The sequence below is a fragment of the Phoca vitulina genome, unplaced genomic scaffold (genome assembly GCF_004348235.1).
Source record: "Phoca vitulina isolate PV1807 unplaced genomic scaffold, GSC_HSeal_1.0 scaffold38, whole genome shotgun sequence".
NCBI classification, from domain to species: domain Eukaryota; kingdom Metazoa; phylum Chordata; class Mammalia; order Carnivora; family Phocidae; genus Phoca; species Phoca vitulina.
Genome location: NW_022589741.1, coordinates 676704 through 697790, shown reverse-complemented (window position 1 = coordinate 697790; position 21087 = coordinate 676704). Strand labels below are relative to the sequence as shown.

The 21087-nt window shown below is 44.0% G+C and overlaps 1 protein-coding gene and 1 pseudogene across 4 annotated transcripts in view; one reads left to right on the top strand and one right to left on the bottom strand.

Moving 5' to 3' along the window:
- Nucleotides 1–21087, bottom strand: part of BIRC3 (baculoviral IAP repeat containing 3) — a 54452-nt gene that overhangs the window by 18403 nt on the left and 14962 nt on the right. Inside the window, exon 1 of one of the 4 annotated variants that reach the window (XM_032427705.1) lies at nucleotides 62–461. The exons of the other annotated variants lie outside the window; for them this stretch is intronic. The gene's annotated coding sequence lies outside the window, so the exon portion shown is untranslated. Of the gene's footprint in view, nucleotides 1–61; nucleotides 462–21087 lie in introns of those variants that run through there. 4 annotated transcript variants of the gene reach the window in all.
- On the top strand, nucleotides 190–16302 carry LOC116646804 (annotated as a pseudogene).

Below are 21087 nucleotides of genomic sequence, written 5' to 3'. Positions count from 1 at the left end.
AGGCCCCGCGCCCACGCGAGGGGAGGCCCGCGCACGCGCACCCGGGCCGCCCGTCACCCACCTGCCGCCCGAGGCCCCGCGCCCGCGGCTGGAGGCGGCCGTGTCCTCGGGTGGCCCCGGTCGCCCGGCTCTGCGGTGCGGGCGGGAGGCCGGCGGGGCTTTTAGCGCCTCGGAGGCCGGCCCGCCCCCATGTGTGCGGCCCGCTGCGGCCGGTGCTTTCCTCGCAGGACGTGGGGGAACTCCGCGGCGGTAACCACACGCACTTCCCCTAACCCGGGCCTGGCAAGCTCCCCCGGGGATTTCCGCGACCCCGGGGGCGCCACTGTGCCGGCCGCGGCCTTTCCGGCGGCGGTGCTGCGGCCACGGGTCAGCGCGCCCGGCTTCCCGACAGCGCTGCGGTGCGAGCGGGCAGCCCGGGGAGGGCACGGTGGGAACGCAGGGCTCTCCTCCTCGGCTTGTTTTCACTGTGCGAAACACCGACGCGACCCGATGAGTCTCCGGTATTGAAACTTTTTTTTTTTTTGCCTGGTTGTTTTATAACTAGGGTGGACTCGGCTGTAGAACTAAGTTCCTCCTTTGGCCTTCTGTCCCGCGTCGGAGGTCTCTAAGTGGCGGTGGTCCTCTCGTGGAAAGCTGGGCTCTCTGCACCTGCCACCTCGCCCTCAGCATTCCCTGTCCAGGCGGCCCCTGGAAGCCTCACCCTAAGGACCACCTGCCAGGGGAACGCAGGCCCGGGGCCAGCTCACCTGTCTGTCTGTCTTCCAGTACACAAAGATAAAACCCGCAGTATTCGTCAGGGATTCCTCATCCTGCGCGAACAAAGCGGACGCCCATTCCATTCCGCACACTCATCAGGGGCGGGGACGCCTTCAGGGTCGCGTGGATTTGGCTGCCCAGGGCAGTTAGGGACCCAGCTGGAGCTGTGCCAAAACGAGCAAGTTTATCTGTCCTGTGGACACTTCAATCCACTCCTGAGCCTGCTTATTCAAAACTTTATTAGACGTTTTCTGAAAACCTTTTTGTGGTCCTTAGAGACTTTTGATCGTGTACCCATCAAAAGAATTTTGAAACACTATATTCCTCTGCACATTTTTAACTTCACATTAAAACATAAAAGCTGTCCCAGTTGCAAAGCAACTGCAAAATGCAGACTAGGTATTTTAGAATAAAATTGATCCAGCACTCTTTTCAACGAATTCAGTGGAATACAAATATAGCCATTTGATGCCCACCATCACCACAATTAACACATCAGCTCATCTTTAATAATTGCAAATATTATATCATTGCCTTTTGTCCTTGAACAATCTACTTCCCCCACAGAATTTTATTTAATTTTAATTTTAATCCCAGTATAGTTAACAAACAGCATTATATTAGTTTCAGGTGCCCCCACAGAATTTTAATGTACGTTTACTAGAGACATCTTTATACTCACTCATATTTCTGAAACAAATACATGCATAAGCTGAATTTATTTTTTTTCCTGTGACCATAAAGCTCTAAGTGTTAAAAATGTCTCCTTGATTGCATTATTGATACAACTTTCAGTACCTGTTATACAGTTGATCAAAACAATAAAGATCATAAATGCTGATAATTACTAAAGATAAAAAGTAAAATTCTACAAATGCAATCTTAATGGCTTCAGCTTATATTTGAACAACCTGTTCAAATGTGTGTTTGTCGGTATTACCTATTACTAGAATATGATCGGCTCAACATAGGTACTGTTCAGTTTTTTCATCTCTAAAGATAAGTGTTGAAAACCTTCTCTACATAAATAAGTGTAGATTAGACCAGAAAAATGTTATTATGTCAATTTTTCACAATTTTTTGAACTTGTTTTATACCCCCAAAATCATTTAATGATCTTTAATCGAAATTTAATTAGTTATCAGTAGACAACTCAATTTTGTTGAAATCAGTGACTTGGAAACCACAGGCCTTTTTTTCCCAGGTAGAGTTGCCAGAGTTAGCAAGATAAAATACAGGATATGGGGCACCCGGGTGGCTCAGGTGCTTAAGCGTCTGCCTTCAGCTCAGGTCGTGATCCCGGAGTCCCAGGATCGAGCCCCGAGCCCCAAGTTGGGCTCCCTGCTCAGTGGGGAGCCTGCTTCTCCCTCTGCCCCTCACCCCGTTCACTTGTGCTCTCTCTCTCTCAAATAAATGAATAAAATATTTTAAAAATAAATAAAATACAGGACACCTGGTTAAATTTAAATTTGAGATAATTTTTTTGGTATAAGTTTGTCCCATGCTATACGTTATTCATTGATTATCTTATATTCAAATTTAACTGGATGTCTTACATTCTACCTGGCAGCTCTATGCACAGATTTTAGAGTAATTCATTTTGTCAGCACTAACACCAATTGTTTCTAATTGTCCAGGAAGATTTTACACCGAGGGGCAATACACTATTTTAAAACCCAAGATGGGTGAGAGGTGAGCCTGTCCTTTTAAGAAGAGAGCACCTTTGTGAAAATGAAAAGGTTGGTGTGAAGACAGGACAGGCCTGGCCCCCTGAGCAGCTCTTGTTTTCAGGCTGATCAGTTTTAGGAAGAACTACATGTGGAAATTAAGGGTCAGGCTATCAGTTCCCTTAGAACCATTTGAGTTCCCATTTGCCCATGGCTAAATCTTTGTGAGGACCTGGTGAGCCTGCCCAAGGGAGCACGTATCCCAATTTAAACACCAGAGCCTGGGGCACCTGCGTGGCTTGGTGAGGTAAGTGTCCAACTCTTGATCTCAGCTCAGGTCTTCATCTCAGGGTCGTGAGTTCAAGCCCTGCATTGGGCTCTGCACTGGGTGTGGTGCCTACTCAAAAAAAAAAAAAAAAGACCAGGGCCTGAGAAATCCTGAGGAGACTAGGATTCCCCTGTGCCTCAAACTCAATGAGTTGAGACCAGACCTGCCAGGGCCTGGAGTAGATCACTATGTCTCCTCCACAACATTTCACGCAACCTTAACAGTTGATTTTTTTTTAAGATTTATTTACTTTAGAGTGTGTGAACAGGGGGAGGGGCAGAGTGAGAGGGAGGGAGAGATTCCCAAGAAGACGCCCTGCTGAGTGCAAAGCCTGATGCGGGGCTTGATCTCACGACCCTGAGATCACGACCTGAGCCGAAACCAAGAGCCGGCGGCCCAACTGACTGAGCCACCCAGGCACCCGAATTGTTAATTTTTTACAAGAATTGTTTTTCCTATAACAGTTCTAAGTTGCATATGAGCAAGGACTTTGTTCTTGTATTTTGTTCACATTATTCTAGTACCAGCAGGGTACCTGTAAATCATGGGTGTTCAATAAATCTCTGTTGACTGACAAAAACAGAGTCAGTCTATCCTCCTGGGCCTTCTGCATTCTAAACCTGCACCCAATTTGTTAATATTGTAACTTACTTTATATTTTCCCTCTAACCCTGAATATCCCAAATATTTTATATAAAAACTCCATTTTTTCTTCCAGCACCCACATATGACCTATTCTCCAATACTCTTTTAGACACAGAAGTAAGCAAAGAAATTCTTGAGGACAGTGACAAGATAGACACATGGGGCCATTTCTATCCAGTTTACCAGCTGTCCTCCGCTGTCCACGTGTAAGCAAGGGGTGAGAAGCGTGCTCACCCCATTTCTGGTTTGGAAACTTGGTAACTCTCACCTCTGGTGTGTTCTCAATATCCTATTATTAAATAATCAATTTTAAAATATTTTTTTTCCCTTGAGGGTAATCAGGATGAACAAATACTCTTTCTCTGGAAGGAGTTTCACAGGGTGGAAAGTCGGTAACAACTTCAGTCCCAGCCTAAAGCTATTTCACTGTAAGTTCTTACGTTTTTAGCTAAAGAGATAGATTCTGCGCAGGACTCTAGAACTGAAAGCAAAAGTGAAATCGAACAAAGGGGACATGCTGTTCTGATTCCAAAGTAAATATGAAAGTCATCGTGAGTGCCGGGGATTTCCTGGTCTGTTGGCAACTGTATAACTTGCCAATAAAACAATGGGATCAGCCTTGAACAAGTGCTAATGAAGAAATTCACAAGGATGTCTCTTGTAACAGAGACCGATCTGTTCTCAAAGTGCAGCTTGCCCTTCTAAGTGGTGGTTTACTTGTGATTTCTTTGTCCTGAGAGTACTTCACGGACATCAGTGACATAGTTCCAAGTCACCCAGATGGAGATAAAGAACATTTTCCATCACCCCAGAAATTCCTTCATGCCTCTTCCCAGTGAACGCGTATCTAGACACCCCGCCCCCAGCCTCAAGCACTACTCTGACTGGGATCACGGTGGCTTCATGCTGTCTTCTCAGACCTCACATAAACAGAATCGTGCGGCTTCTTTCACTCACCATGTTTGTACTTTGATCCACGTGAGCATGTATCAGTAGCTGGTTGTCCTTACTGACAAGTAGTATCCCACTGGATGAATATTCCCTAATTTGTTTATTCGTTCTCCTGCTGATGGACGTTGGGTTACCTCCTGTTTGACCCCTTATGAAGAGTGAAGCTAGGAATGTTTTGGTTCAAGTCTTTTTTGTGAATCTCTGGATTCCTTTCTGTTTTATAAGTACCTGGACGAGGAATTGCCATAGGTAGGTGTATATTTATTTTTATGAGGAATTGCCAAAAACTGTGACAAAGTGTTTGCAGCATTTTACACTCCCACCAGCAATATATGAGAATTCTCGTTGCTGAACACCCCTCCTAAGACTTAGTATTGTCACTTTCTAAATTTGACCTCTTCTCTTGAGTATGTATTGGTATCTCATTATGCTTCTAATTTTTATTTCCTGGTAACTAATGATGTTGAATACATTTTCATATGCCCCTTCTTGACTTAGATATCAACCTCTCTGAAGTGACTGTTCAAATCTTCTAGTTTCAAACCGAATAGATTGACTTCTTATTATTTTTTAGGATTTATTTATCTTAGAGAGAGAGGTAGAGAGGGTGCGCATGCTCACGGAAGCAGGAGGAGGGGCAGAGGGAGAGAGAGAGAGAGAACCCCAAGCAGGCTCCACACCCAGCATGGAGCCCAACACGGGGCTCAATCTCACAACCCTGAGATCATGACCTGAGCCGAAATCCAGAGTTGCACGCTTAACCCACTGAGCCACCCAGGTACCCCCAATTTTTTATTATTGATTTAAGGGAGTTCTTTACATATTCTGGATATTAGTCCTCTGTTATGTACACTGACTATTTTCTCCAAGTTGGTGGCTTGCCTTTTGCCTTTACTTTTTAATGAGTAGAATATATTAATTCTGATGGAGCCTAAGTTAACAATATTTTCTTTTATGTAGAGTGCATTTTATATCGCATTTAAGAAATCTTTACCTACCTCAAGGTCATAAAGATTTTCTTCTATGGTTTCTCTTAGAAGCTGTGATATTAGCTTTTGCACTTAGGACTATGATTCATCTCAGATTAATTTTTGCATATGGTGTGAGTTGAGGGCCAAGGTTCATTTTTTTTTCTAAACATTGTTCCAACATAATTTATTGAAAAGTTCCCTTCCCCACTGAATTGCTTTACTATGTCTTTGTCAAAAACCAACTGAACTTATATGTGGAGGTTTCTTTTTGAACTCTATATTCTGTTCTGTTAATCTGTTTCTCTATCCTTATGACAATACCATACTGTATGGATCACTGTATCTTTAAAGCAAGCGTTGATTTCAAATAGCACTATTTGAACTCTGTTTTTCTTCAAAATTGTCCTGGTTGAGTCCTTTAAATTTTCATATAATTTTTAAAATTGTGAATATCTTTTTAAAAGTTGCTGGGAGTTTGATTAGCATTATGTTCAATCTATTGATCAATTTTAGAAGTATTGACATTTCATTGTTACTGAGTCTTCTAATCCAGAGGAAAGTATAGCCCTCTATCTGCCTTCTTTAATTTCCTTGTTTTCAGTACATAGATCTTATCTTTTATTACATTTATTGCTAAGTATTTCATATTTTTATGCTATTGTAAATACTATTTTTTTAATTTAGATTTTCAGTTGATATAGTATTTTTAAATTGTGTGTTCAGTTGTTTGTTGTTAGTAGGTGGAAATTAAATCAATTTTAGTGTAAAGATCTTTTATCCTGCTACCTTGCTAAATTCACTTACTGTAGTCATTTGTTAGATTGTTCTGGGTTTTCTTTAGCAAACTACCACATCATCAATAGATATAAACAACTGTATTTCTTCCTTTCTTATTTTATTCCTTTTATTTTTTTTCTTGCTTTATGGTACAAGTCGGGACCTCTAGTACAATGATGAAGAGACTTGATTAGAGCCTACCTCCTTGACTTATTCTTGACCTCAGGGAAAAAATGATGTTAATTATAGATTTCTCATAGGTACTCTTTATCAGATTGAGGAGGTTTCTTAACATTCTTACTTTACTGACAGCTTTTTTTAAATCAAAAATGGGAGCTATATCCTGCTCAGCAGGGGAATCTGTTTCTCCCTCTGCCTCTCCTGCTCCCCTGCTTGTGCTCTCTCTCTCTCTGTCAAATAAATAAATTAAATCTTAAAACAAAAATGGAAGCGGGGCGCCTGGGTGGCTCAGTCGTTAAGCGTCTGCCTTCGGCTCAGGTCATGATCCCGGGGTCCTGGGATCGAGCCCCGCATGGGCTCCCTGCTCCACGGGAAGCCTGCTTCTCCCTCTCCCGCTCCCCCTGCTTGTGTTCCCTCTCTCGCTGTGTCTCTCTCTGTCAAATAAACAAATAAAATCTTTAAAATAATACCTTCACTAAAAAAAAAAAAAATCCTTTACTGTCATTAATTACCATGTTCAATCTTCTTGAATGTATGAAATACTAAAATAATAACTGTTTTAATGTCTTTGTCTACTAATTCTATTATTTTTCAGGAGACTCTCTGAGAATCTCTGGAATTCTCTCTCTCTCCGTGGCTCTCTCCCTTTTCAGCATTGTGTCCTAAAAATCTCGCTGTGTCTCTGTCAAATAAATAAATAAAATCTTAAAAAAAAAATGGGAGCTATATCTATAAGCTGATCATATGGTTTTTCTGTTTATTCTGTTAATATGGAGAATTGCATTGATTAATTTATGAGTATTAAACCAATCCTGAATTTCTAGGATAAACTTCACTTGCTCATGATGTCATGTCCTTATTATATATTGCTGATTTAATTTTCTAATACTGTGCTCAGGATTTTTCTTGGGGGGGAGGGGCAGAGAGAGAACCCCAAGCAGGCTCCATGCTCAGCACGTAGCCCAGTGCAGGGCTCGATCTCACGACCCTGAGATCATGAGCTGAGCTGAAATCAAGAGTCGGACGCTTAACCCACTGAGCCACCCAGGCACCCCTGTGTTCAGGTTTTGGTTTTTTTTTTGTTTTTTTTTTTTGTAATCTCTACACCCAATGTGGGCTTGAACTCACAACCCCAAGATCAAGAGCTGCATACTCTATGGACCCAACCAGCCAGCCGCCCCTTTGTTTAGGATTTGTGAGTTGAGGGTGGAGAAGGAGAGAAATAAGGGGGGAAATGGAAACGGGACGGTTAAGATTCCAGAAGAACATGGAACATCAGTAGAACAAACTACTGAAATCTGGTAGAGAAGCTAAGAACTCATTAAAAGTCAACAGTTTATACTAAACATGCTCGCGATGTTGCTGAGCAGAAAGAGTGACAGGACAGATCACACCGACATTCGGTCCCGCAAAGTCGGTTTTCCTGGCAGAATTTTAGAGCCACGGCACCCACAGGAGTGGCCACAGACTCGCGTCTGCCAGGGCAGTTCTCTGGAGTCGGGCGGGCGGGGAGCAGCTCCTGGCCTCGCCGGCTTGGGTTTCAGGGCACAGAGAGAGAAAGCAGGCTAACTCCCGATGGGAGGCTAGAGAACACCAGGCATCTGCCTGTAGGACCGGACCAGTCCCTACAGGAGCCAAACAGCTCACAGGAGACAGCATTGGGACTGACGGGCCCTGGGCTGGTGAGGACAGAACTCTCCGACGAGGGAAGCTTGTTCAGAGCAAAAGAACGGGTCGAAGAAGATGACGACGGAGTGAAGTCGCCGGAGAGGGCGCATATCCAGAAGCTGCCTGTCCACGGGAGGGCTCTGGTGCGGACGGTTTCCCCATTCTCAAAGCTTCCCAGCCGCCCTGACTGGTAGCTTTCAGTGTCTGAGATCCAGAAGCTTTAAAAGCTAAAGTGATCGATTCCAGATGCCTCATTCTACCATTTTCCCCACCGATGAGAGGTAGAAAGAGGCACCTAGGGAGTGCCAGGATTCTCGGGGCCACGTCTGCTCTGTCGCTCAGGGGCTGCTGGACCCCAGCCCTTCTCTGAGCGGCACCAGGCAAGGCCAGAGACGTGATCAGTACAGAAGCGCAGGAGACACTCCCTCGCAGGCTTATGCACCTCGGTCCTGGCCCTGAGCAATGCAAGCTGTGCATGGATATCCTTCCCAAATGGGGAGCAAGAGAAACAAGAGAGTTGTTGTTGGGACCGTCTTGCAACCTCTGCCCTGAACGGGCATAAAATCTTCTCCAAACAAAAAATCCTAAACTGTCTAGGAAATTGGAGGCATCCTTGGCTTGGCAAGCCAGGGGCTTGAGGTATCCGGAGCTAGTTGCAGCAGAGGTCCTGGCCCAGCCGCGCAACTCTGCCGCCGGGGAGGCTGGCTTGGCACTCAGCTTTCCCCTTCCTAGCGGGGTGCCCCCCCAGAACCCCCTTCCCTCCCTGTGCACCCGACTCCCACTAACAGCTTGCACCTGTGGCCTGCTCTGGAGCACGACCCTTGGTGGATGTATGAGACCACTCCCACACTGCTACCATTGCCCTCCCTGCTCTTCCCCCTGCAGACCCCGTGAGGCTGGACCCCTTCCGTACTCGGCTCTTTCTCCCTGCTGGATCCCGCCGCCCCCCTTCGCCACAGGCTCTCCTGAATGGCGCTACACTCTCAATAGATCATGTGGTCCTGAGTCCCTGTGCTAGCTTCTTCGAGAGAGAGCCCGGCAGACTGGCGCCTGCAGCGAGTTGCCCGATCTGCACCCGCCCCTCTCTCAGCTGTAAAATGGGTGCACACCTCGTAGAGTGTTGTCAGGATTCCCTGAGCTGATGCTCATGGGGTACTTAGGAGAGTGCCGGGCACACAGAAAGAGCTCAGCCACTTATATAAATAAGAGTTAGCGCTTATTACGAGAGGTTGGTGCCATCGGATGTGAAGGTACAGCAGTTCTTTACAATAATTTTCAGAATGCCGGATTAGTACAGTTGTTCTAGGAATGATGTTCTCAGGCTAAGTTAGCGCCTTACTTTTACCGTTAGCCGCAAGGAACTGGTAGGTTTCAGAGTACCTGCCACCACAGCTGCGACAGGCAAACTCACAGCGTGATCCGTACTACGAAGAGGAAAGGCACACTCCATGTCCCTCCCCCACGTCTGTCAGCAAAGCAACAATTAAATAAACCACATTTGGACCACGGAACATCATACAGCTGTTAAAAAATAAGAGTATGTTCCCTGACAGAAGCAACTTTAAATTCTTTCTGGAGGAATGCACCCTCAAAACGGGTCTCAAAAACCCACTGATAGCACCCCAGTGAACATGAGCTTCTGGGTAAGGGTCACAAGACATCCAGAATCATCAAATATAAAAGAAGTACATCTAATATGCTTCTAGAAATAAAAGAGAGAATTGAATAAAACAAGACCAAATCAGAGAAGGAGACAAACCATGAGAGACTCTTAACTCCAGGGAACAGACTGAGGGCTGCTGGGGAGGAGGGGGATAAGGGGTGGGGTAGCTGGGGGACAGGCATGAAGGAGGGCGCGTGATCTGATGAGCACTGGGCGTGATACACAACTGATGAATCACTGACCTCTACCTCTGAAACCAATAATATACTATATGTTAATTAATTGAATTTAAAATAAAATTAAATTTAAAAAAAGAAATAAAAGAGGGAATTGAAAACATGGGTAAGGAGCAAGAGATTATAAAAAATAAACAGGCAGATTTGCAAAAGGAAAGAACTTCCAGAAACTGAAAAATAATCACTGAAATTAAAATCTTACTGAGATAATTAAACTGCTAATGAAGAGATAGCGAGATAATTAATGATCTTGATCCACAACCTACAGAGTGCTAGACCACAGCACGGAGAGATGAAGAAACTGGGAAAACGGAAACATCCGATATGGAGGATTTGTCTAATTCCAGACCCAGAATGAGATAATAAAGAGACAGGGGGAAATCCAATATAAAGAAGTAGTGGCTGAGACCTTCCCAGAAATTGTGAAAGACTGAGACTCAGTAATTTAAGGTGGCAGCTGCTCCATTAAGCCACAATCAAACCGAAACCACCAGTGAATATTCAAGAACAGAGAGGTTCTCAGACATTATTGGAAAGTCCTTTACAACTGCCAATAAGAGCTTTGATTTCTTAGGACTATTCTCAGAGATAACTTTGCGGCTCACCTTGCTGGTAAAAGTCATCTCTCATTAGGCAGAGGAAGTGGTAAGATCTGACCCTCATTGTCACCAACGTGGAAGAAACGGCTGATGAAGTAAAAAACAAAAGGACGTCGAAAGAAGAGAGCAACGCTATTGTTTATTTTAATATGGCTGTTGTAGACTGCATTCTCCGCAAACAGACCCTCAGATGGAGACTGTGTGCGGGGGGTTATGGCCCCTCATGGGCCCCGCACAGCGCCTCCCCCAAGCGCCACCAGCGGGTAGCACCCCCACCTCCCACAGCTGGGGCAGCGAGTGACCGCGCTGGAGGTGGATCTGGACAGCGCGACAGGGTCACCGCGACGGCCCGGGGGCAGAACGCTTGCTGCGGTCACACATCGACCCTCGACGTGAGGAACATGCACTCCAGAAAGGTTAAAGGATCCAGAAAAAACTGTAATACAAGAGATCAGTAGCTGGCGGAGCATTCATCTGCTCAAGAAATATTTAAGCCAGGCTTACTGTTGTCAAACTTGGCGCAAGGGACGGCAGAAATAGTGAAGAATAATAGACAGTTGTGACTAGTGGTGGGCCGAGGCCGCCGCTGCCCGCTGGCGAGGGTCAATCCTAAGTATTTCCTCCCAACTCCCAGTGATTCCAGTCGGTAGCTTGAAATAGGCCTCAGTGGAAGTACTGACACCGTGGAAATTGGATAAAGCTACAAAACAGAGCTTTTTACCCCAAAGAGCCAATTGTTAAACATCCATTAGCACAATACTGCACCTCACTTCTGAGCTAATAATCCCACAGAATGTAAAGGTGAAAACTGTCCACTTGCCTCTGGTTACACACACCCGTGTATGTATGAAAAGTGGGTTACAGACACTCCTAGACTGTTTGGGACAAGAGCCTCAGACTCACGCTGTCCAACGGAAATATGTGAGCCACATATATACTTTAAAATTTTCTAGTAGCCGTATTTTTTTAAAAAGTAAAAAGAGTGAAACTGTCATTATATATTTTATTTAACCTAATATATCCAGATTCTTATCATTTCAACATGTAATACAAAAATATTTTGCTTTTTAATACATTTTCAAGATCCATGTGTATTTTATGCTTAATGGCACATCTCAATTCAGATGTTAAATTTAGGAGTTAGGAAGATGGTGGAGTAGGAGGACCCTAGACTCACCTCATCCCACGAACACAACTAGATAACTACCAAATCATCCTAAATACCCTAGAAATCGACCTGAAGACTGATAGAACAAACTCCACCACTAAAGAGAGAGAAGAGGCTACATCAAAGAAAGTAGGAAGTGCGGAGACACAGTTTGGGGAAGAAAGGGATTGTGGCCACCGTAATAAGGAGGAAGCCAGGGTCACAGAGAAGAGTAAGACGGACTAGCACACAGGGGAGCACATGGGAAAATGAGTCCCCAAAGCCATTTGCTGGGAAAAAGAGAGGGGCTGATTTTTGTGAGTTCTTGCAACCAGCGGGGCTTCAAGCCTGGAGTTCTAAAAGTCAGCAGGCTGGGCTTGGGGAGAGCCCAGAGGGCACTGCGCTACTCCTGGAGAGAAGACAGAGCAAACAGCCTGCAGACATACAGTCTGGAAACAGCGATCTGAAGAGTGCCTGGGGCACACAGTAAGGAGGTTATGTGCTCATCTCCGAGTGTCCCAGAGAGACAGCGTTCATACAGAGACCCCTGTATAAACCAACCGACCAACCCCCACACTCCAATGGAACCACTCCACCCAGTCACCCTTGCCTCAGTCCCAGCGCAGCAGGCCCCTCCCCCAAGACTGGCCCAAACCCTTGCTCACACCATGTCTCCCAACCTGGGAGTTTCCCTGGGCTTCTGCTCCCTCCAGTGGTGACGCCAACAGGCCTCTTCCACAACAGACCAGAGCATACTTAGTTAAAACTTTCCACATTCAGGATCAAGGACCAGACACTGCCCACAACAGGTAAACAGCCTCTGCAGACGACTGGCCTGATGGATAAAGCAGGCAGGACACAACAGCAGCTCACATGCAGCACACCCCGGAGACATTCCCGGAAGGGCCAGACCCTAGGGAACAGGGGACACTACACAGCAGGGCACTACAGGGCCTCTTCTTCATAAGGTCATTACCCTCAAGTGCAGAAGACAGCTCACTTTCCTAACACAGAGAAATAGACACAGAGAGGCAGACAAATGAGAAAACAGAGAAGTTTATGAAATGAAAGACAAGGTCACAGCCAGAGATCTAAGCAAAACAGATAATAAGTAACATGCCTGATAGGAGAATTTAAGTAATAATCATAATGATACTCACTGGACTTGAGAAAAGGGTGGAAGACCTAAGTGAGACCCATAACACAGAGATAAGGAATAACATAGCAGAAATACAGGGCTCAATAAACGAAATGAGAAACACTCTTGATGGAATGAAGGAATGACGGAATGAACATCAGGCTGGAAGAAGCAGAGGAACGAACTCATGACTGAGAAGAAAGAGTAATGGAAAGTTATCAAGCTGAACAAAAGACAGAAAAAAGAATTAAGCAAAACAAGCATAGACATAGGGAACTCAGTGACTCCATCAAATGTAATAATATTTGTATAACCTGAGTCCCAGAAGAAGAAAAGAAAAGGGGGCAGAAAATTTATGTGAAGAAATAATAGCAGAAAACTTCCCTGATCTGGGGAAGGAAACAGAAATCCAGATCCAGGAGGCACAGAGAACCCCCAACAAAATCAACAAAAGCAGATTCACATGAAGACATAATGTAATTAAAATGGCAAAAAGTAGTGATAAAGAAAAAATTTCAAAAGCAGCAAGACAAAAGAAGACACATACAAGGGAAACCCCATTAGGCTAGCAGGGGATTTTTCAGCAGAAACTTGGCAGGCCAGAAGAGAGTGGCATGAGATATTCACAGTGCTGAATGGGAAAAAGCTGCAGCCAAGAATACTCTATCCAGCAAGGCTGTCATTCAGAAGAGAAGGAGAGATAAACAGTCTCCCAGATGCAAAATTTACATCAAAATACTTGAACTCTATTAGATTTCAAAAAAATTCATAGTTGAAAAAGTAGAATCACATACCCAAGTTGTTCCAAACATACTTAAAATTTTCAAATAACTAAACCAAATATGAAGTTTATTTTCTTTTAATATTTGCATTCACATTGACAAAACTTACTCATCTTTTCTAAAAATTGATTTGACTTTGAGGGAAAAGCATATCCAGTGGTCACCACGCTTTGCAGTTCAGTCTGGGAGTGTATAGCACCAACACCAAACAAGGAATTGCATTCTCTGCAATCATGGACCCTATAAGATTTGGATATATTCTTCATATTTGAGTGAATTTATAGTGGGTTCAGCAGTATGCTACAGTTTTTAGGATTATATAAGAAAACTGGCAAATTGGTATTTTTTGGATTGTTTAGTGTGAGAAAACAACATTGCTACATATGCTAAAAGATAGCAGACTTGTACAACATGTCACATTAGCTCCCACTTCAGAAGAACTAACCATTGCTGGAGTGACTGTTACAGCTTTCAATCTGGGTGGACAGGTCAAGTTGGAAGAGTGTGGGATGACCTTCCTGCCACCAGGTGGAAGGATAGTGCAGACCATGAAAGGCTGTTAGAATCAAAAGAATTTCTGGGTGCCTGGGTGGCTCAGTCATTAAGCGTCTGCCTTCGGCTCAGGTCATGATCCCAGGGTCCTGGGATCGAGTCCTGCATCGTGCTCCCTGCTCCACGGGAGGCCTGCTTCTCCCTCTCCCTCTCCCCCTGCTTGTGTTCCCTCTCTCACTATGTCTCTCTCTGTCAAATAAATAAATAAAATTAAAAAAAAAAAGAATTTGATTCACTAATGATAGATGAAACCATTGCTAATGTGCCTACAGGGCTTCTCAGGAATGAGATCGACAGACATGAAGCCGTCAGTGAAGATAGGTTATGGGAGATGTTTCGTTTATATGCTCAGACAAGAGGCATGGGCAGTGTATCTCAGAAAGAACTGAATGCCCAATCCTTACAAGTTTTTGTGTGCAGTGTGCTCAAAAGACAAGGTTACAGAGAAGGTTTCCACTGGATGGCATGGTACCTTGGTTAACACTAAGCTACCTTAGTTCCAGGTCCAGCCATCTGGGTCTACTCAGAGATTTGATCTCGCACCATGGACAACTTGAATTCCATAGATTTTTGTTGGCGACAAAACATGTTTTATACATTACTAACATTATATCAAACTTAAGTGAGAATTGAAAACTGATTCAAGTAAGTTTGAATATCATAATGTTAGCTTTCTAATTCCATGAAAATAGTTTTTACGGTTTATAACCTGACATTACCCCACCACCATTTATAAAGAGCAACTTTCCAGCAGTACATTTGAAACACTTAACAAACAAAACTATAAACTATATTTAAAAGCTCATGTTAAAATTTGTATGCACTCTCTTCAAACTAGTTTTTAAATTTTAGATTATATGTACATCTATCTTAAGTATACAGTTAATAATTAGTTTGATTGAGGGTGGTGCAGTCGGTTAAGCCTCTGACTCCTGGTTTTGGCTCAGGTCCTGATCTCAGGGTTGTGAGATCAAGGCCCGAGTCGGGCTCTGCACTCAGTGGGGAGTCTGCTTGAGATTCTCTCTCTCCCTCTCCCTCTGCCCTCTGCCCTGCACGTGCATGCTCTGTCTCTCTAAAATAAATACATCTTTAAATAATAATAATAATTTGATTGATGATTGCACAATGCCTTACAGTTCTCAAAAAAATTTTTTCTTATGCAAATGACATGCAGTAAAACAAACTCTCATGTTTGGCACCCTTAAAAGAAAAAGGATATCAATTTCAAAACTATGTCTGTCACAGTTTAGTAAATTCACTAATGTGACAGTTCATTGCATACAATGAAAAGCAATTCCACATTGGTGCAAGGGTATGAACTTCCACTTATAAGATGAATAAATTCTAAGGATCTGATGTGCAGTGTGGGATCACAGTTAACAATATTGTATTGATGGGGCGCCTGGGTGGCTCAGTTGTTTGAGCTCCTGACTCTTGATTCTGCTGGCTCAGGTCATGATCTCAGGGTCATGAGATTGAGCTCTGCTTTGGGCTCCATGCTTAGCACAGAGTCTGTTTGTCCCTCTCCTTCTGCTCCTCCCCCAGCTCACGCTCTCTCTCTCTCTCTCAAATAAATAAAATCTTAAAAAAAAAAAAAAAAGCAATACTGTATCATATGCTTGCAAGTCACTAAGAGAGTAGATCTTAAATGTTCTCAACACCTACCACCCCCAAAAAAAGGAAGTGAGTGAAGGGATGGATGTGTTAACTAACCTTATTGTACACAATCATCATGTTGTACACCTTAAACTTACACAATATTATATGTCAAGTATATCTCAATAAAGCTGGGGGTAAAACAAAAGAAAAGCAACTCTAACTTTAGTATTAACAACAGTGTTTACTTTTTTTAAGTAGGCTCCACACCCAGTGTGGAGGCCAATGCGGGGCTTGAACTCACGACCCCGAGATCAAGACCTGAGCTGAGATCAAGAGTCAAGATGCTTAACCAACTGGGCCACCCAGACGCCCCTTTATAGTTTTTTCTTTTTTCAGCCAATTACATAACCCTGTTGATTATGGTTAAAATATTCTACATATTAGTTCATGTTAGAAAATGTGTAAAGCCATTATTGACTTGTATTATGAAAAATTTCAGTACCTATGTTAATTCTCATACCTACGGAGCTAGGTTCCAATTAAGCTTTTCTGTTGCTTGGAGCTTCAAGGTTTGCTCGCTTAAATGCAGTGTGAGATGAGTGAGAACACAGAAATCATGCCAACTTTTGTCTTTGATAACTGAAAATTCAGCAAACATTGTTTTGTTTCAAGAAAGTCTTGAACTGGTCATGGGAATAAAAGGCACAGCACAAGAAACATAGTGATATTATAATAGCGTTTTTGGTGACAGATGGTAGTTACATTGAGGCGAGCACAGCGCAATGTATCAGCGTGTCCGATCACTATGTTGTACACCTGAAACTAACGTAATATTGCGTGTCAACTATACTTAAATTAAAAAAATACTTTAAAAAAAGAAAATCTTGAATTGGAGTTAACAATAATGTAAATCTCTGTAAAAATCTCTTACAAGTCAACCAATGGACATTGGTAAACAACACAAGACCATCCCATTCAGTGCCTTCTACTTCCTGCAACAATTCCATCAAGTGGGGCTGATTCATAGCATTTGTACGTACAGATTGAACAATTTTAATAACTATCCATGACACTTTCCATGAGTCTGACTCAGAAAACTGAGCAAAAAATATTTTCAATATGGATCACATGGTGAAACAAAGCAATGAGGGAAACATCAGTCTCTTGTTTTAAAATTCCTATAAATCTACACTTTTGACCTAATAAACTGAAGCTGTTAGATAGAAACTAATATTTTTCCATATTTATATGAAATTTTTTGATAGTCATGAAAGTTTCAATAAATCTATGTCAGAGTTTGACTTTTTAGTCTGTGAGTTAAGAATACTTCTTCATAAATTTGGAAGTCCTTCAAGACGAAATATAGCCAAAGTATTAATTGGGCATGACTCATCTAAAACTAAAAAAAAAAAAGTGTGTGCAATATTACAAATTTTGAATCAATTGATCTTCGAAATTCTTTAAAAAGGCTTGTGCTCTATGGGCAATGATTTGGTGATTCCTCTGAAGACAGTTTACTTTTTGTAAAATATGATTTTTACTCTTTTCCCAATAATCTTATAACAACATTTCCATCACTGACGTAATAATTGCTTTTACCACGTTGCCATCTAAAAATTATTTTCTCGGGGCGCCTGGCCAGCTCCATTAGGAGGGCGCATGACTCTTGATTCCAGGGTTGTGAGTTGGAGCCCCACGTCAGGTGTAGAGATTACTTTTAAAAAAATAACAAACTTTAAAGATGATTTTCTTTCCTGGGCAAGAATCTAAGCCATTTAACATCCAGCTAAATTGTAAGCTCAGATCCGGTTAAACACAATTTTTAAAAAATTGTATTGGATATTTATTTCTGATTTCAGGAAACGATTTATTCTTTTCAAAACTTTTGTGACTATTAAGAGGAAACATCAAACTCACTACATAGGTGCAGAGAATGTTCCTAATGTCATGTACTTTATTATTTTAGGGAAAATGTACACATCAAGCAAACAGCTTTTTCATTTTGCTTTGTCACAACAAACGGCAACTGCCGTTCACTGTGAAATTTGAGGCCTATCTTTTATCAGCCATTTTTTGTCTTTCCTGCTCTGGTTGTGGGACTGGCTTCTACATGTCCATTTGATTCTACATCATTAGTATGCCCTAGTTTTAAACTTAAAATTTTGTCAGTACTTAAATTTAAAATTAGAATAATATAATTAAAATAATAAGTATATTCATCTACTTACCAATTTACATAGCTATCACTCTAACCCGTGTGGTCTGCATAAACATCCAGATAATCACATCACAATGTCACACTGTTGTGTAGGAAACATCATTTTGATCATTTGTTGACACCGGCCAGATTGGTGATATGTTTATGTGGTATGCGAAAAAAAAAGACACCTGCCCAAAATGCACACGACAACACCATGATTCAACACCACGATTCAACACTTAAACTGAAATGCACTCCCATCAAAACAATACAGTTGTAGGTAATGGAAAAAAAATATTCTACACTGGGGGCACCTAGGTGGCTCGGTCGTTAAGCGTCTGCCTTCGGCTCAGGTCATGGTCCCAGGGTCCTGGGATCGAGCCCCACATCGGGCTCCCTGCTCAGCGGGGAGCCTGCTTCTCCCTCTCCCACTCCCCCTGCTTGTGTTCCTGCTCTCGCTATCTCTCTGTCAGATAAATAAACAAAATCTTAAAAAAAAAAAAAATATTCTACACTGGTTCAATTTAAATTTTTCAATATAAGCTAATTAAAATGAAACTGAAATTAAAAATTCAGTTCTTCAGGGGTGCTAGCCACCTGTCGAGCGCTCAGGAGCCCCCGTACCCAGCAGTCACGGAACTGGACATGATAGCCTGATGCCATACTTGCTGGTCCTGCCTTGCTCTGGAACCCCAGTGTTGACCTGCTGGCTACGCGTTCCATTCTTTATGCTTCCTGATGGACACTCACTCTGATGCCTCTTGCCGTCCCTCACTGCTCTCCACTAAGACCACTGCACGTTGCCTTTGGTTTTTTGGCCCCCTCTTCCAGCAGCGGCTACTTGGTCCAGCCTAACCCCCCTGCCAGGTCTTGGCGGGAACAGGATGGGACAAACGGGTGTAAGAACACAGAGCTTAAGACAGATAATGGAGGCTGTAAGAAGCAAACAGCAACTCTAAAATGTTTCTTGTCTTGAACAAATGACTTCCAAACGAAAAAGATATTATTTAATCGACAATTATTTGTAAAAATCACACAGACTGATATGAAAACTGAAAATAAGCCACCATTCTAATTTTTTAAAAAATGAAAGAAAGGAAATTTTGCAGACAGTTCAGAGTAAATAACCACCTTGAGCAAGAGTCTATTAGAAATTAGTCAAAGGGTAGTATGCAAGGTTTCAGAAAAGGAGGCATCGATCAGCAGCCCAGGCCTGACACACCCACTTCCTGTTTTGCTGAGACCGGTGGTAATTCTGCCCAAATCTGACGCTCATCAGAGCACCTGGCCATGCATCACACTCTCCTGGCAGAATGGACACAAGCTGGCTGGATGACGGCATAGAGCGGCACTGATTTTTTTTAAGTGAACTCTACCTCCCACGTGGGGCTCACCCTCACAGCCCCGAGATCACGGGGTGCACACTGCATGGGCTGAGCCAGCCCCGTGCCCCACGCAGCTCTCAGTTTCATCTGATGCTCAATCCACCTTGATGTTTGTCAAACAGATTCTCTTCTCCCTGCAGATTTTTAAGGTGTCTCTAAAGAGATGATGCCTCCGGGTCTGACCTTACATGTGTCTATGCAATATTTTAGTGAAATATAATTCAGAGTCACTGGAGGCTGAGCAGGAAGACGCTGCTCATCCTTTTCTACGAGTGGCAGAAACCCCGGACTGGGAGCTGGTCAAACAGGTAGCGCTCTCAGAACCCAAGCCCCCCGCAGCTGAGACGTGGGGTTCACACTGACCTCACCGAGCATAAAACAGCTCAAGCACAGAATCGCAGGGACGTGATTCGTAGTACCGCCTGTGTTAACGTGATTCCCGAAACGCGTACAGCCCCAGGAACGTGGTCATGGGAACCGTAGCCTCTGCTTCCTGTAATGACTGGAGCCCTACGCCCATGCAAATCCCTCTTCCTGGGTGGCACCCCCTGGCTTCCTCTCGTCCTGGTGGCCAGGACAGGTCTCCGCAGGGGCTGACACCGGTCTGGCACCGCGCCCCGTGGCTTCCACCCCATGGCTGGGTGCCAGCTGCTCTTGCTGCCACTCCTGCCTGGCACGGCCCGCAGTTCCCTGACCCAGGGGACAGAAGTGGAAGGCACAAGAACCCACAACCTTACACAGCTGACCCTCAGCCAACGTGGGGATCAGAGGCGCCCACCCCCCTGCCATCAAAAATCCCGTATAACCTTGGGCTCCCCAAAATCTTAACTACTGATAGCCTACTGTTTACCGGAAGCCTTACCCGTAACATAAATGGTTGATTCATACATGATTTGTGTGTGTTATACGCCGTATCCTTACGGTCAAGTCAGGAGGAGGAAAGAAAATGTGATGAAGAAAATCCTACGAGGAAGTACCTACTGGACTATATTGAAAAAAACCCGTGCGTAAGTGGACTCGCACAGCTCACGCCGGGCCGTTGGAGGGTCTGCCCTACCTGCTTGGCCAGTCTCTCCAGACCATCCAGATGCCAGCCCCGCTGCTCACACTCATCACCACAGACATTTAGGAGCCGAGAGCTTACTCACTTCTCTCTCCCGTCCTCACTCCGCCCTGAGGCGTACTGACTCTCCTCCTTAGCATTTGCTAAGATTAGTATTGCCGGAATTCTACCTGGCAGAGGGCCTATCTTTTATTCACTCAGTCTCCGGACCCACTGGAAGCTAAGTGTGACGAACGTGAGGACCCCCTATCTCCAGAGCCCGGGGCACAGCAGACGCTTCATAAATACTTGTTAGGTGAGTGAATGAAAATTTCAGTTTAATACAAAGCACTTCGTAACCATGGAAGTGTTCAGACATGGAGAGGACTCCCCCCAAAGGCCCTGAGCTTCCCGTGAGCTGGGCCATGGGCTGACCAGACATCGGACAACGCACTCAGCGGCTAACTGGAAGCAGGGGACACCCATGAGATGTGACTATTACGGCTTCCCGTAAGCCGCTGGAGGCGAGCTCCGAAAATGGTTTGCTGTTCACTTGACCCAGAAAACCCCACAAAATCATGCAAATCAAGAGGTCCAAATCTTCGTGTTCACTTTAAGAACACACGTGAAACCTTCCAGGCCATCAAGGGTATGCAGATCCGAGAAACCACCAACTCTCTGAAGGCTGTCACTTTGCAGAAGCAACGTCTGCCGTCCCGTCAGTGCCCAGGTGGAGTGGAAGGTGTGCCGGGGTCTGGACACAGGGCTGGTGGGGCTGCACACAAGGTCGGGGGGGCTGGA